The sequence below is a fragment of the Cyprinus carpio genome, unplaced genomic scaffold, assembly GCF_018340385.1.
Source record: "Cyprinus carpio isolate SPL01 unplaced genomic scaffold, ASM1834038v1 S000006590, whole genome shotgun sequence".
NCBI lineage: Eukaryota > Metazoa > Chordata > Actinopteri > Cypriniformes > Cyprinidae > Cyprinus > Cyprinus carpio.
The window spans coordinates 851,344-866,815 of NW_024879241.1; the positions used below are offsets into that span (position 1 = coordinate 851,344).

General features: G+C 37.7%; 1 pseudogene; it reads right to left on the minus strand.

Moving 5' to 3' along the window:
• Positions 1 to 3,062: 3,062 nt before the first annotated feature.
• On the minus strand, positions 3,063 to 15,141 carry LOC109074581 (annotated as a pseudogene).
• Positions 15,142 to 15,472: the final 331 nt, after the last annotated feature.

Sequence of the window (15,472 nt, forward strand, 5' to 3'; positions counted from 1 at the left end):
AGGATATTAAGTTATCATTACAATTAATTATGATTGATTACAATTATTTACATGAGCTGCCAGTAGTAACTGTAGCAGAATTACATTGCCATCAACTAATCTGTTCATCCAGTGAACATTTAGGGTAATTTCATATAAACTCTAAGAAAGGATAGTTTCGTGGCCACAGAAAATACTTTCAATATTATTAATGCATCAGAGGATGTAGCGAGGATTAAAATCATAAGGGACAATAATTTGCATCCAGTATCAGAAACTCAAGTAATTTGTGCAATTTTTATTAACTAAACACAAACGCAAACTAGTCTAACTAACAATCAAACAAACATACAAACACTCATACAGGTGAAAGGGCAAATGAGATTTGATGGATGAAACCATCAGGAAAACTAGAGAATGAAGCTATGAAAAGAGTCAGTTAACCATCTGAGTAAAACCATCAGCGCCATTTATTACGGGGTCTATATCTTATACTAAACCTCTGTTTCGTTTAGGTAAATGTATGAAACTTGCATTGCCTTGGCCTGGCATGAGTGTCTGGATGCAAAGTCTTGATGGTTTGGAGGTTCGGTGGTGTAGGAGTTGTGATCACGTTCTTCCGGTTTTGAAGAGTGATGAATTCCAAAGATCTCCTGACTCGATGGTGATTGGGAGTTTCTTCCCAGTGGAAAGTGAAAAGAGCTAAAAGAGACATCAGCTGAGATCCTAGGATCTTTGGTGAATGGAAAGTCAAGGCACGAGGCCTGGCGCAGACTTAGTGGATTCAAGAGAGTTCTAGCTCACCCTCCTCATCCCCTTAGGATCTAAAAGAACCGCAGACTAAAGGCGGGTAACTGATGTGAGGACTTTAAGGTCTGAGAATGTTCACGCCTCTAAGGATGGGCTTGTCCAATGAGAAAGGCTGAAATTCCAAGTGGGAGGTTGGAACTAATGAAGAGTTTTACAACTCTCTGTGTGAAAGCCTGGCAATTTGCAAAATGGAACTTGAGTTGGGGTTCAAGAGAAGAATCTTCAAGATTATTAGAATTCTAACATATTGCTTATGCACCAACATATAATATACACTCTCGTTTAGATCATCAGAAGACAAATTCATAGATACTAAACATGGTAAGATTACATATAGGTAAAATTACATGAATGAGTAGTTCTATCACAAAAAGACAATATACAAGAACAGTAACATACACAATGACCTGAAGTATAGGTTTTCTATTAATTAATTAGAGAAAAGTCAATTTTATAGCAGTATGTTTCAGAGAGAACTTAGTAGGAGGGAGATTCTTTCCACATACTCTTAGGTCGTAGAAGTTATCTTGTCTGGCTGAGGTGTTGTGGTTGCCATTGTAGTGATATTTGCTTTCACCAACCTAGAGAGGCAAAATAGTGTAGTGATGGGTACTCTATTTAATTAAATTTAAAAAATCATATACTGATAATAACTAACATTGACAAGGTCTCTGGAAGAGGTTTGGATAAGTGATAGTTACGTTCTCTGTGGTCGAGTGAGCAGTCCGGTAGTGGTGACTTCATCCACTGGTTGTGCTGGTAGCAATGCAGTGGGGAAAGGAGCAGGAATCCGTTTCGACAGCCTTGAACATGAAGTGCTGGAGGATGCTGATCTCATAGAGCAACAAAGGGTCCTAGAATCTGGAACATGCATGTGTGGCCCTGGAGTAGATGCAGAAGGTCCTTAGCCTGGAACACACAAGCAAAGGTACCTTGGAGTGAAGGTTTGCTCGCCGGAGCTTAACTTTGTTGCAGATGTCTGTGTGTCTTCTGCCTCTCTGGGCTAGAGACTCAGAACTTGATCGATCTGCTTTGTCTCTCTAGGCTGGAGACTCAGGACATGCTGCATCTGTTGTTGTCTCGCTGGATGAAGACTCTGAAGGAAGTCTGAATGTAGATTATATCTTTCCTCACTGGCTGGAGGCTCAGAACATGGTTGTATCTGCTATCGTCTCACCCATGCAGGCCGGAGACTCAGAACTTGCTCTGTTAGTGTCTTTTCCCTGACAGGACTCAGACTCAGAACTGGTGTAGCTGTTATTGCCTCTTCCCTCACAGGACTCAGACTCAGTATGTTGGTGTTCTGTTGCAGTCTCACCTTCACAGGCCAAAGACTCAGAACGATTGTATTCGTGTCTCTCCCTGGCAGGACTCAGACTCAGAACCATTGTAGCTGTTATTGCTGCGTCCAGAGGTCCTAAGAAATTTTTATGGTGGTCACAGGCCAAAACCTGAGGAATCAGTCTGCTGGTGGGTGAAGGGCAGAAACTGCATTTTGACCAGTAGGAAGTCCGGCTTTGTATTTGTAACAAAGGTCTTCTTCTTGCCCTCTAAGAGGTGTCCAAAGATGGTGTTATAGTGGTCTAGAGAGGGGCTCTGGGCCCTGGAATGTGCTGTCCACTTCACATGGTAACCAGGGGTCTGGATCGTTTGCAGACATGTAGGTTTAGAGTTGTCTGTGATAATGAATAATTGATGGAAAAATGGTCAGAGAGGCTACGGGGCTGAAACGACCTCACCCCTAACACTCTTTTCAAATGGGGCCACTTGGAATGTGCTGATACATCGTCTTTTTGAAATGCGACCATGGTAACCAGGGGTCATGGAGTCATTTGCAGAAACATCCTGGCAGGCGGGAACGAGAGATAGAAGCCACTCACATTATCCCACCACTCCTGGCTGCGAGCACCCACATGTTTCTCTGTGACGTCATTGGCCAAAAACCTTGTTAATTTTCTTCTTAAAACAAGAAGATAATTGTGCTGGCTCCGTTGGGAAAATCAAATTGAAAAAAGATGGTGTTGTCTGATTGGTTTAACGTCAAAAACAACGCTACGTCGTTGACAGCCTTCAGCTAATGCGGGTCATACGTTCACACAGGACAAAAGGTAATTGTTGGAAATGTGGCAAAAAAAAATCGCATTTTTTTCAAAAAATCGGAATAGCATTAAGCCCTGCAGTGTGAACGTAGTTTTTAATTAGTGACACTTGTTTAGCTTTACACTTAGCCTGCATTTTAAAATCTTTATTTGAATGTGGCAATTAACATTTTTATTTTAAAACCTTTATTTGAATATGGCAACATAATATTGTGCTCTACAATATTTCTACGAATAGATGTCTGACAGAGACTATCAGCCAATCACTGTGTGCATAGTTAGTATGTTAATATGTGCTCTATCTGACTTTCAGGACACGCCTTGGTCTCCGTACTGTTGCGATGTGTCATATTCACGTAGCAGCAGTGGCTGGTGAAGAGAGAACGTGCTTGAGAACCAGTTTAGAGAGCAGAAAACAATCTAAAAATATCGGTCACTTCCTAAATAAAAGTATAGAGCATCTACTTATACTTATATATAAACAAATAGTTTTTTACCGATGTAGATATGTTAAAAACGATGCATCGCCATGCAAATATCAATTTTTATCCGATGCACACTTTTTGAAACGATGCATCGCATCGTTAACTTCTTATGCCGATGCACCGAGCGAATCTGTGAATCTTCCCATCCCTGGTAAAGGCTGGTTAGTTGAATTTAGCTAAATGGTTGGTAAAGACATAACACACATTAATTTGGGTGCAAAACATGTTTTTATCACCTCAACACATATTAGTATAGTATTGTGTATCATTAAACAAAATATTCCTTGAGACATACATCAACAGATGAAAATACTTCTTTTATCAAATCAATGCAATATATACAGATTAAATCATGTTCCCTGATAGTATTCTAATTGACCCCTGTACACTTGTTGACCCCTTATCCAACCTTAAACCCACCTATACACCAAACCTGAGCCTAAGCTTATACCTACATCACACCTCAATAGCAGAAGTGTTGTGCATTAACACAAGCTTTAAATCATTGAATAACATCTGTTAAAACCATTCGTAGATCTGATGTCATTATAAAGAGAAAGAGACACTTTCTAATTATGACTTAGTATCTCATAATAATAACATAATTTCTCGTAATAATGAGATACTTTCCAAATAACCAAAAAAATGTCCTGTCACTAATTGTGACTGTTAGGAAACTAACTTACACAAGAAGTGACTTTATTGCTCAGTGTCTTTACTGTATGGATCTTCATGTGTAGCTTTAGACGACTTTTAAAAGTGAAACTCTTCCCGCACTGATCACACTTGTGAGGTTTCTCTCCAGTGTGGATCTTCTCATGTGTTTTCAGATTTGATGACAGACTGAATGTCTTGTCACAGTGTGAACACTTGTGAGGTTTCTCTCCAGTGTGGATCTTCTCATGTGTTTTCAGATTTGATGACAGACTGAATGTCTTGTCACAGTGTGAACACTTGTGAGGTTTCTCTCCAGTGTGGATCTTCTCATGTGTTTTTAGATTTGATGACTGAATGAATCTCTTGTCACAGTGTGAACACTTATAAGGTTTCTCTCCAGTGTGAATCCTCTGGTGCAGTTTTAAATAGCTTGCTAAAGTAAAAGTCTTTCCACACTGAAAGCACACATGTGCTCTCACACCAGTATGTGTTTTCTGATGCGATTTTAAACTTTGCTGCACTGGAAAACTCTTTCCACATAAGGAACATGAATATGGCATCTCCCCCGTATGAACTGCCAGGTGTTTCTTCAGGGCTCTTGACACAAGAAATGTTTTGTCGCATTGATCACATGCATACGGCTTTTCTCCAGTATGGATTCTCATGTGAACATCAAGATTGTTTCTCAATGAGAAACTCTTTCCGCACTGATCACACATGTGAGGTTTCTCTCCAGTGTGGATCTGCTCATGTCTTTTCAGATGTCCTGACTGACTGAATCTCTTGTCACAGTGTGAACACTTGTAAGGTTTCTCTCCAGTGTGAATCATCAGGTGCTGTTTTAAATTGTTCACCAAAGTAAAAGTCTTCCCACACTTGAAGCAAACATGATCTCTTACAGTGTTGTGTAATTTCTGATGTAATTTTAAACTTTGCAGCAGCGAAAAACTCTTTCCACATAAAGAACACGAATGTGGCTTCTCCTTCGTATGAACTGTCAGGTGTTTCTTCAAGGCAGCTGCCCTAAGAAATGTTTTGTCGCATCGATCACATGCGTGCGGCTTTTCTCCAGTGTGGATCCTCATGTGAACATCAAAACAATTTTTTAATGAGAAACTGTTTCCACATTGATCACATGTGTATGGCTTCTCTCCAGTGTGGATCCTCATGTGTCCTTTAAGGTTTGATGATTGAGTGAAACTCTTTCCACACTGATCACATGTGTATGGCTTTTCTCCAGTGTGGATCTTCATATGGACTCTAACATGTTTTTTGCGTGCAAAGCTCTTGCCGCACAAAGAACACGTGTGTGTTTTCTCTCTGCTGTGGATCTGCTCATGTGTTTTCAGATGTGCTAACCAACTGAATCTCTTGTCACAGTGTGAACACTTATAAGGTTTTTCTCCGGTGTGGAACCTCTGGTGCTGTTTTAAATGTTTTTCCCAAGTAAAAGACTTCCCACACTCAAAGCACAGATGATCTTTTACACCAGTATGTGTTTTCTGATGCGATTTTAAACTTTGCGAATGTGGCTTCTCTCCAGTGTGAACTCTCATGTGAATCTCAAGACTTTGTTCATATGTGAAACTAACTCAACACAAAAGGCAGGTGAAAGATTTCTCTGCTCTTTTTTCCTTTAAAAAAATATTTTTAGGTTTCGAGTGACTCAGAGGTTTCTCTTCAGGTTTGACATGATGTTTCTCCTCCACTTCACTCAGTTCTTCACTCTTCTCGTTCTCTTCTTTAGGGTCTGAAAAGAAAGAGAACAGTTTTATTTTCAATGAACCAAAATAAAGACAGGAATATGAATTGAAAGGCCATAAAAGTAAGTCCCTGATGTAATAGCAGAAAACAGACAACTGTTAAAAAAAATACTAAAATTAATTAATTTTAATTACTAAAAAAAAGTAAATTATTATTTTGATGCATAATTAATTAATTATTTGTCTCTGACACTTTGCATGAATGAGATACATTGAACTTTTAATTATTATTTTTAAACCATTACAGGCTTATATAGTGTAGTGTTTCCATAATGAGAAATATTAAATATATTTATTATATGTCAATATAATTACCTAATGTAATATTTACATAAAAATGTTACAACTTTGACACTGTAGGAATGTAAGTTGAAGTCATTGTTTTATGTGTTTTTCATAGTTTGAAACTAAAAGAAGCAACAACGCCAGGTACACTAAACTAAATTATAAATGTAACACTTGTTTTTGCCCCCATTTTTCATGAGCTGAGCTCATAGATCTAATTCTATGTACACAAAAAGCCTGTTTCTCTCAAATATTGTTCACAAATCTGTCTAAATCTGTGTTAGTAAGCATTTCTCCTTTGCCGAGATAATCCATCCACCTCACAGGTGTGGCATATCAAAATGCTGATTAGACAGCATGATTATTGCACAGGTGTGCCTTAGGCTGGCCACAATAAAAGGCCACTCTAAAATGTGCAGTTTTATCACACAGCACGATGCCACAGATGTTGCAAGTTTTGAGGGAGCATGCAATTGGCATGCTGACTGCAGGAATGTCCACCAGAGCTGTTGCCCGTAAACTGAATGTTCATTTCTCTACCACAAGCCATCTCCAAAGGCGTTTCAGAGAATTTGGCAGTACATCCCACCGGCCTCACAACCGCAGACCACATGTAACCACACCAGCCCAGGACCTCCACATCCAGCATCTTCACCTCCGAGATCATCTGAGACCAGCCACCCGGACAGCAGCTGCAACAATCGGTTTGCATAACCAAAGAATTTCTGCACAAACTGTCAGAAACCATCTCAGGGAAGTTCATCTGCATGCTCATCGTCTTCATCGGGGTCTCGACCTGACTGCAGTTCATCGTCGTAACCGATTTGAGTGGGCAAATGCTCACATTCGATGGCGTCTGGCACTTTGGAGAGGTGTTCTCTTCACGGATGAATCCCGGTTTTCACTGTACAGGGCAGATGGCAGACAGCGTGTATGGCGTCGTGTGGGTGAGCATCCCAGTTCTTGCATGGCCAGCATACTCACCGGACATGTCACCCATTGAGCATGTGTGGGATGCTCTGGATCAGCGTATACGACAGCGTGTTCCAGTTCCTGCCAATATCCAGCAACTTCCCACAGCTATTGAAGAGGAGTGGACCAACATTCCACAGGCCACAATCAACAACCTGATCAACTCTATGTGAAGGAGATGTGTTGCACTGCGTGAGGCCAATGGTGGTCACACTAGATACTGACTGGTTTTCAGACATTTTACATTACATTTACATTTTAATCATTTTAAAATGTAAGACACCCCCGGACCCCACGATACAGTAAAACTGCACATTTTAGAGTGGCCTTTTATTGTGGCCAGCCTAAGGCACACCTGTGCAATAATCATGCTGTCTAATTTTTGATATGCCAGACCTGTGATGGTGGATTGGATTATCTCGGCAAAGGTGTGTGCTCACTAACACAGATTTAGGACAGATTTGTGAACAATATTTGAGAGAAAAGGCCTTATAGACATCTTCCCTTTGAGTTCAGCTCATGAAAAATGGGGGCAAAAACAAAAGTGTTGGGTTTATAATTTTGTTCATGGTAAATAATGAAAATACGGAGTTGTTCATTGTTTATACAAGTTCCTATTTCCCCTTAGACTAGGGCTGAACAATTAATCGAATTTCTAATTGTGATTACAGTTATGGATCCCATGATTACATCATTCCAAGCCGTGATTACAAAAATAAACAAACAATTAAAAATGCCCACTTGCATTATTCTGTGCTTAAGAGGTGTTTGCAGCATGGGGTTTAACAAACTCAAAGGCAGATGATACACGGGGCAACGATATATGATGATACATTGGGAATGGGTAACAAATTTAGGATATTTTAGTTCAGCTGTGGGCTCTGTTTCACCTGGGGGCTGAAAACCTGACTTGAAATAACCTAACAAATCAATCGGGACTTAAGCGGTTTCAAAAACGACAATTTAAGTTCACGCAATCTCACTAATTTGATCTCACCAGGTTCAGTGAGTCAGGATAATTTGATGTGCACACTTATTTTTAAAAAGCCCTTAATGTGGATCACGGATCAAATCGATCCACCATGGCAAACAGCGAATATATGTGCTGTTTTCATTTATATTGTTCTGTAAATGTTAGAAAGTAATGCAAATATATACATTTTGCTGTCAGGAGTGGACACAAAATGTGTACGCTCTTCTGTGTCAGCTGCGACACAAGGATGTGCTGTTTGCATTCAAATCAAAGCATAAATCCACATAGAAAACATATCCTTGTGTTGCGGCACTACTTTGACATTACGGCGCCAAATTGTTGAATAAAGTCAATAAAGTCTTGAAGAGAAATGTATTCTCGTCGCTTCATAACGTTACGGTTGAATCACTGATGGCAGATGGACAATTCTGACGATGCTTTTGATACTTTTCTGGACCTTGACAGTGTAAATTAAGCATCCCGGGCTTAAATTGTTAAATTGTGTTCTGAAGACGAATTAAGCTTTTACGGGTTTGGAACGACATGGGGGTAAGTGATTAATGACAAAATTCAAATTTTGGGGTGAAGTAACCTTTTAAATATAGGTTGTAGTCTATATTTTTATTTATTAGATTGACTGAATTTATGAATTTTCTGTATATTTTTATTTTTGGCCTGATAATAAAGTCAACTAATTGTATGTGAGAGAGTCAGTTGTAATATCAATGCGTTCCTATTGGTCAGTGTTAGAGGAGCTCAGCTTAACCTGACAGTTAGCCTGCTCCAGACCAGGTTAGTTTCCCAGCATAAGTTGCCACAGTGACTGAACTTGAGCTATGGTAATTTTGCTTTATGAAACCAAATCAAGTGACAATAAGTCAGACTAACTGAAATAAGCCTGGCTTATTTGGTAAACTTGTTTTATGAAACAGCCCCCAGGTTGCCCGCTGACGGCAACATTTCCCAAAGTTGCCCGGCAACATTGCTCAAAAAATTGCCCAGTGTATCATCAGCCAAACACATTGAATAAAAGACATTTTGTCTAACTGATAGTTGGTCACTTTGTTGCGCATGATAGATATGTTATGATTAAAGCGGATCAAAATAAAAAAAAAATTTGAAACGGAAAATGAAAAGTTGTGATTTTCTAGGACGATATGGCTAGGAACTAAACTCTCATTCCGGCGTAATAATCAAGGAACTTTGTTGCCATACAATGGGTGCAGCAGGTGCAATGGTATTACGCAGCGCCTGAAAATAGGCTAACTTCTGTCAACATAACCAACGTGACCACCTGCTTGCACAGGGAGCATGCTGGGGACTATTTTCAGGCGCTGCGTAACATCATTGCGTCTGCTGGACCCATGGTACGGCAGTAGGGGCGTCGCGATATACCGGTATTGACGATAACCGTGATATTCAAAGCAAAAATTATCGATATCGCGTTAATTTAGTGTGTGTGACGATATACCGCAATATTTAAAATCAACAGTTCTCTTATGATAACACCACATGTACTCCAGCTCCAGTACATGGTTGAGCTCGTAGGTGGCAGTATTGTGCCTTAACGCTGACACTGTCACACAAGAAGAAGACTCAGCGCTGCAGCTGCTCCGAGGAGAGCCGTGTTCATCAGAGTTAAGTTGTCATTATTTTACTAGTCATAGAATGGGAAACGTTAAATTAACCTGTTAACAGCGATTTTCTGTGTTAATATATTTAAGTATAGGGTGATTATTTTAATAAGTACTGTGTTTTCTTTACTCATCTTATTTTTGTTTTTGAAATCAATACAGTCTGTGCGTAGTAACACTTATTTCTTTGTTCAAATCTATTAAAAGTTACACGATTAAAACTAGAGGTCGACTGATGTATTGGTTTTGCTAATTAATCTGCACCGATAGTTGATTGCTGGAACAATTGGTTATTGGCAAAAATCCATGCCGATAGTTTTCCGGGTTGTGTCCATTGCTGGAGCAGCTGAGAAGGGTCTGTTTTTATTATACAGTGTGAGAGCGGCCTCTTGTGATTGAAATCACTGACAGCACGTGCTGTTTGTTTAGACACATGATGCTGCACGCTGAACGTTGTTAATGTGCATAATGAATTGTATATTGAGCATTTTCATCAAAACGTTTGTCTTTCTGCGGCTCTAATAAAGTCTGTATGCTTCATTTATAGAGCTATAATATAGTTAGCTCTTTCCGTTTGCTCCGTTTTTTTAAACACTGAACTTCAAACTTATTTATGCCCCATTGTTCATTCTTGAAGCAAACTTGTTTCCATTTGGTGAATAAATAAACTGTTTAGACCACTGCTCGAGTTGAAAGCAACGCATCCGGAGTATGTGTGATACCGGTGAGTTCTCCTAGACTCAGCGCTGCGCTTTTATTTTGATTAGATAATCATTTAGTGTTCATTAAGTGTTAAAGTGTGAGAGTATACATTGTGCTGGTATAATTGTAGTGCCCTGTGATTTCCGTGATGCGGAAAATGTGGACGGAATCCAGTCATAAAAACAGAATTCACAGTTTAATGCGGAATGTCACAGGATTGGTCAAATTTTGAATTAATTAATCAAAAGTAGGTCATTACGCTTAAATCGCGATATGGACTAGTATCTGTAACTATTAAGCCTTCAAAGTCGATTTAAATATGGAAATGTTCCTGTGGCTCAGTGGTAGAGCAGTGCATTGGAAGTGCAAAATGTTGTGGGTTTGATTCCCAGGGAACACATGTAAGGTAAAAAATGTTACCCTGAATGCACTGTAAGTCGCTTTGGATAAAAGCGTCTGCTAAATGCATAAATGTAAATGTAAAATATGAATCCTGCATGTTCACTCGTGGTGATTTCAGCTTCTGTCGTCTCTCTAAATGAGGACACAAACACATGAACAACATCTCCAGAACTGCTCTGAGAGAGCCTTCATGAGCTTCTGACCGTTTGAGTAAAACTAGCCTCATATCACATACACAGAACTGTAGAGGTATTCACGGCAACCCGTCAAAATAAAAGTCCGGTCTATTGTTCAGCAGAATGTACATAGCCTACTACTACTACTAAAATGAAACAAACATTATTTTTAACATGGCACAATACCAGTCAAAACATTTGAACAGTAAGATTTTTAAGGTTTTTGTAAAGAATTCTCTTCTGCTGACCAAGCCTGCATTTATTTGATCCAAAATACAGAAAGTTGCATTTGCCAACATATTGTGAAATACTTTTACTATTTTAAATAACTGCTTTCCATTTGAATATATTTTAAAATTTAATTTATTCCTGTGATCAAAGCTAAATTTTCAGCATCATTACTCCAGTCTTACTCCAAGTGTAACAATATTCACTATACCATTAAAAAGCTTGGAGTCTATATATATATATGTATATATATATATAAATTAAAACTTTTATTTAGCACACAAGTGATGATAAATACAATAATCATGTTACAAACTACGCTGTTCTTTCAATTAATCAAAAAAAATATATATAATAATAATACATTTTTTTGAGTAGCAAATTAGAATATTAGAATGATTTCTGAAGGATCGTGTGACTGGAGTAATGATGCAAAAAATTCAGCTTTGAAAGTCAGCTTTGATTGTTCCTAATAAACTGTTTAACTGCACTCACAAGTGAATCTCAAGTTATTTTGTGGGATAATTAAATGTATTCTAAATAAACTACAAACCTAAAAATATATACATTTATTTTGTCCTCACATTCTTTCTTGTAACTCTTCCCTCTCAGTCACACACCTGCCTGAAATTATGCGGGTCTTTGTCTTCTCAGATGTGAATCACACTAATATTCATGATAGTTGACGCATACTCGGATATGCCCTTTTGAAACAAAAAGTGTCTTATAAAATTTAAATCAATCTATTGTTTTCTGTGAGTGAGTAAACAAGATGATTTTCACATCATTTTGAAGCAAGACTTCTAGGCTACAAGCTCCAGGTTTGACAGTCTTGTGAACAAATGCTCTGTATGTGTTTTATGACCTTATTTCAGTAACTTAAAAATTGTAGTTTTTTACTAACCACGCATAAATGTTGTTTTCTCAAAAACACAATCATGTACATACATGCTATTTACATATTGTTGTAGCCCAGTTTGTACTGAATACAGTGTTTTCAGACTTTAGCCATGTATATGTTTATAAGCAACTGAAAAAAGCACAAAAGTCAAGGCATGTCAAAACTTCTCCAGGTCCCCAAAACCCCCTAGACCTCAGAGGGTTAAATATGAACATAGTTCATCTGTTAATATGCACATAGTTTCTTAGTCAGACACAGGCAGTGCACTGCATAAGACAAAAGAAGACTATAACAAAAAGCATCACACACAGCTGCTCATAGATGTTAATTGTCAGATGATGTTACGATTATAAAACATGATTTAAGGAGTACAGTGAGAGTGACTACTGGTTAATATGTAGTATTAATGAGCTGTGTTTAGTCACTATTTATAAAAACAGAACATATGTAAATGAGAACAGCTTTATTGGGCATTCAGTTATAATAAAGTATCTGACAGTTTAGAGAGTAGAACAGATCTGAAGTGCCAAAACTCGCCTGAACACAAATCCAAAGCGAGACGTCATAAATACAAGTCTCACAAAATGCATAGTTTACATATTTATCTGGATCTGATGAACTGCTTGAAGCTTAACAACATGAATGTTCTTCAGCATCATGAATAATGAATCAAGAACAAACACCAACCTCTCTGTTCTTCTTCAGTGTGTTTGATTCTGCAGGGTTCTAGATCACTCATGTTCTCACTTTCCTCTTTAATAAACTCAGATTTCAGCTCTTTCATGATGCTCTGATGCTCGTCTTCACTTGTGAACTGATGGGAAAATTCCAGCATTTATTGGCGGTGTGGTTGATGTGGGAGGAGCTTCACTGATGATGAATTCCAGAGTGGGAGGAGCTTCACTGATGATATTCCAGAGTGGGAGGAGCTTCACTGATGATGAATTCCAGACTGGGAGGACCTTCACTGATGATATTCCAGAGTGGGAGGAGCTTCACTGATGATGAATTTCTGTGTGGAAGCAGCAGATCTGTAAAAATCATCAATAAATCTGAGTCTGTGTTTTTTTTAATTCATTTAAATATTTAAGCATTTATGTAAGTGGAGCAGATTCCCTCCAACTTTGAAGAGACCATAGCCTAAGTGTTGTCTCTCTGTAAATCATTATATTAGTACAATAAAGTTTATAGCATTGACACAAAGAGCATATCAGTTTAACATTTGTCAGGATCGATCCATATTTTTTCTTCTGCCCCCATATTAGGGCTGCACAATTAATTTAATTTCTAATCGCGATTATGATTATGGATGCCACGATAACATAATTGTTCAAAGCCATGATTACAAAAATAAAAATATAAAACATGTCCACTTGCATTTTTCTGTGTGCGTAAGGAGTGTGTTTGCAGAGTGGGGTTTAACAAACTAATTTAAAAACACTGGATAAGACATAAATCCAGTAAGAAGCACTCAAGTTCCAGTACAAATCACGTCTTTAATTTAAAGTAGTTTAGATGGGAGCGGTCATTCTCAACAGCTCTGATGCAGAAACAGTCCCGTTAGAAGACGTTTGGATCCACAAATCAAAAACATGTACAATGGTTTTACTCTAGTAACACTAATGGTAACCATGGTATTGTGACAGAAAAGTAGGATATTCAAATTGAATTTTGTTTTATTAGTTACCTTATTATGTTAAAGGAGTAATGGAAAATAATTACAGTATTTTTGTTATTAATTTGATCAGTTGATGTGCATTTGTGCTTAAGACTACTGAATGACTTCAGGCTACTGTTTTTCATAGAAACACCATAAAAAACATATAGTTATGTTACTTCTTTACCAGGATAATGAGGTGCTGTACTTTTGGTTATGATCTACAAATGTATGGTACTGTTTTTGTTAATGAAAATAAATGTACATCTGCATCCCAACTCAAACTTCTGTCTAATGTCTAAATGAAATATACAGATTTAATAAACCATTTTTATAACATTATACCATGCATAATTTTACCTTTTTTTATTTAAGAAGAAACCAAACCAATGTATAGTTGACATTTATTTTCAGTTTATATAAAAATAAACAAATGGCATAAATCTGTTAAAAACATAGTTCAACAGAAATTGTGTAGATCGTTATTAATAATCGCAATTACAATTATTTTGTCATAATCGTGCAGCCCTACCCCATAATAATATATAAGATTATATCTGCATAGAAATATAGAAGAATATAACCTCTCCCAAATAACAGTGAGATTTTTTTCAGAAATTTGACGACACTCACCTTCATTAGAAACTAAATGTGAATATCTACACTAATATACATATCTAAATATAGTTTGATTATTTTAATAACATCATTTGTAAAAATGAAGTAATTCAATTATTAACATGTTCTAGTTTTATACATTTAAATCTTTAAAGAGAAAGACTACCACAACAATTGAATGTTTCCTGTCTATATTCTAATAATTCATATTTATGTATAGATTTAAAATATCCCACGTGACTCATTATGAAGTATTTAGCAGTATCTATTGTTCATTTGAACCACAGTAACTGTAACAAATTAGATCCCCAAAAGATGAATGTCAGAGAAATAAGATTATAAATAAAATCACAGCAGCAACACTTTCCATGAGACACTCAGAAACAGCAACATTATTAACACTAGTAACATTATATTAACATTATTAACACTATTAACATTATTAACCCACAAAACACACAGAGCTCTCAGAAACATTATCAGAGCAAACATCGACACAGACACACAACACAGAGCTCAACATGTTTGCCTCACGTGCTTATTGCCTGCTGTTTTGAGTGTTTAAGTCATCAAACACACAAACGAGCCCGTGTGTGTCGCTGAAAGTCTAGAAAAGTGTCTGATATTTGTGTAAATATGAGAAATACCGTGAACTGCTCGCCTCTCCTCAGAAGACTCGACGCGGAACGAATGTGTGGTGACGTCATCACCGCGAGACGAGATCAAATGCGCCAACCGCCAGATTCTATTTAAACCGAGCGCAGCGCAACGCTGAAAAACCTTAACGTTTCTTTCTCTGTTAAAGGGAACAAAGGAACAGCTCAACACAGAACAATCAGCTCTCTCTCTCTCTCTCTCTCTCTCTCTCTCTTCTCTCTCTCTCTCTCTCTCTCTCTCTCTCTCTCTCTCTCTCTCTCTCTCTCTCTCTCTCTCTCTCTCTCTCTCACCATCTCCATCTCATACACAATCGTTAAAGGGGCAGGGGACAAATACACTTTTAATGATTATTTCCGAATACTTCATATAAGACAAATACAAAAATAGATAAAATCATTTGCAATTAAATCAGGGGCCTGTTTCATAAAACAAATTTACCAAATAAGCCAGGCTTATTTCAGTTAGTTTGAAAAA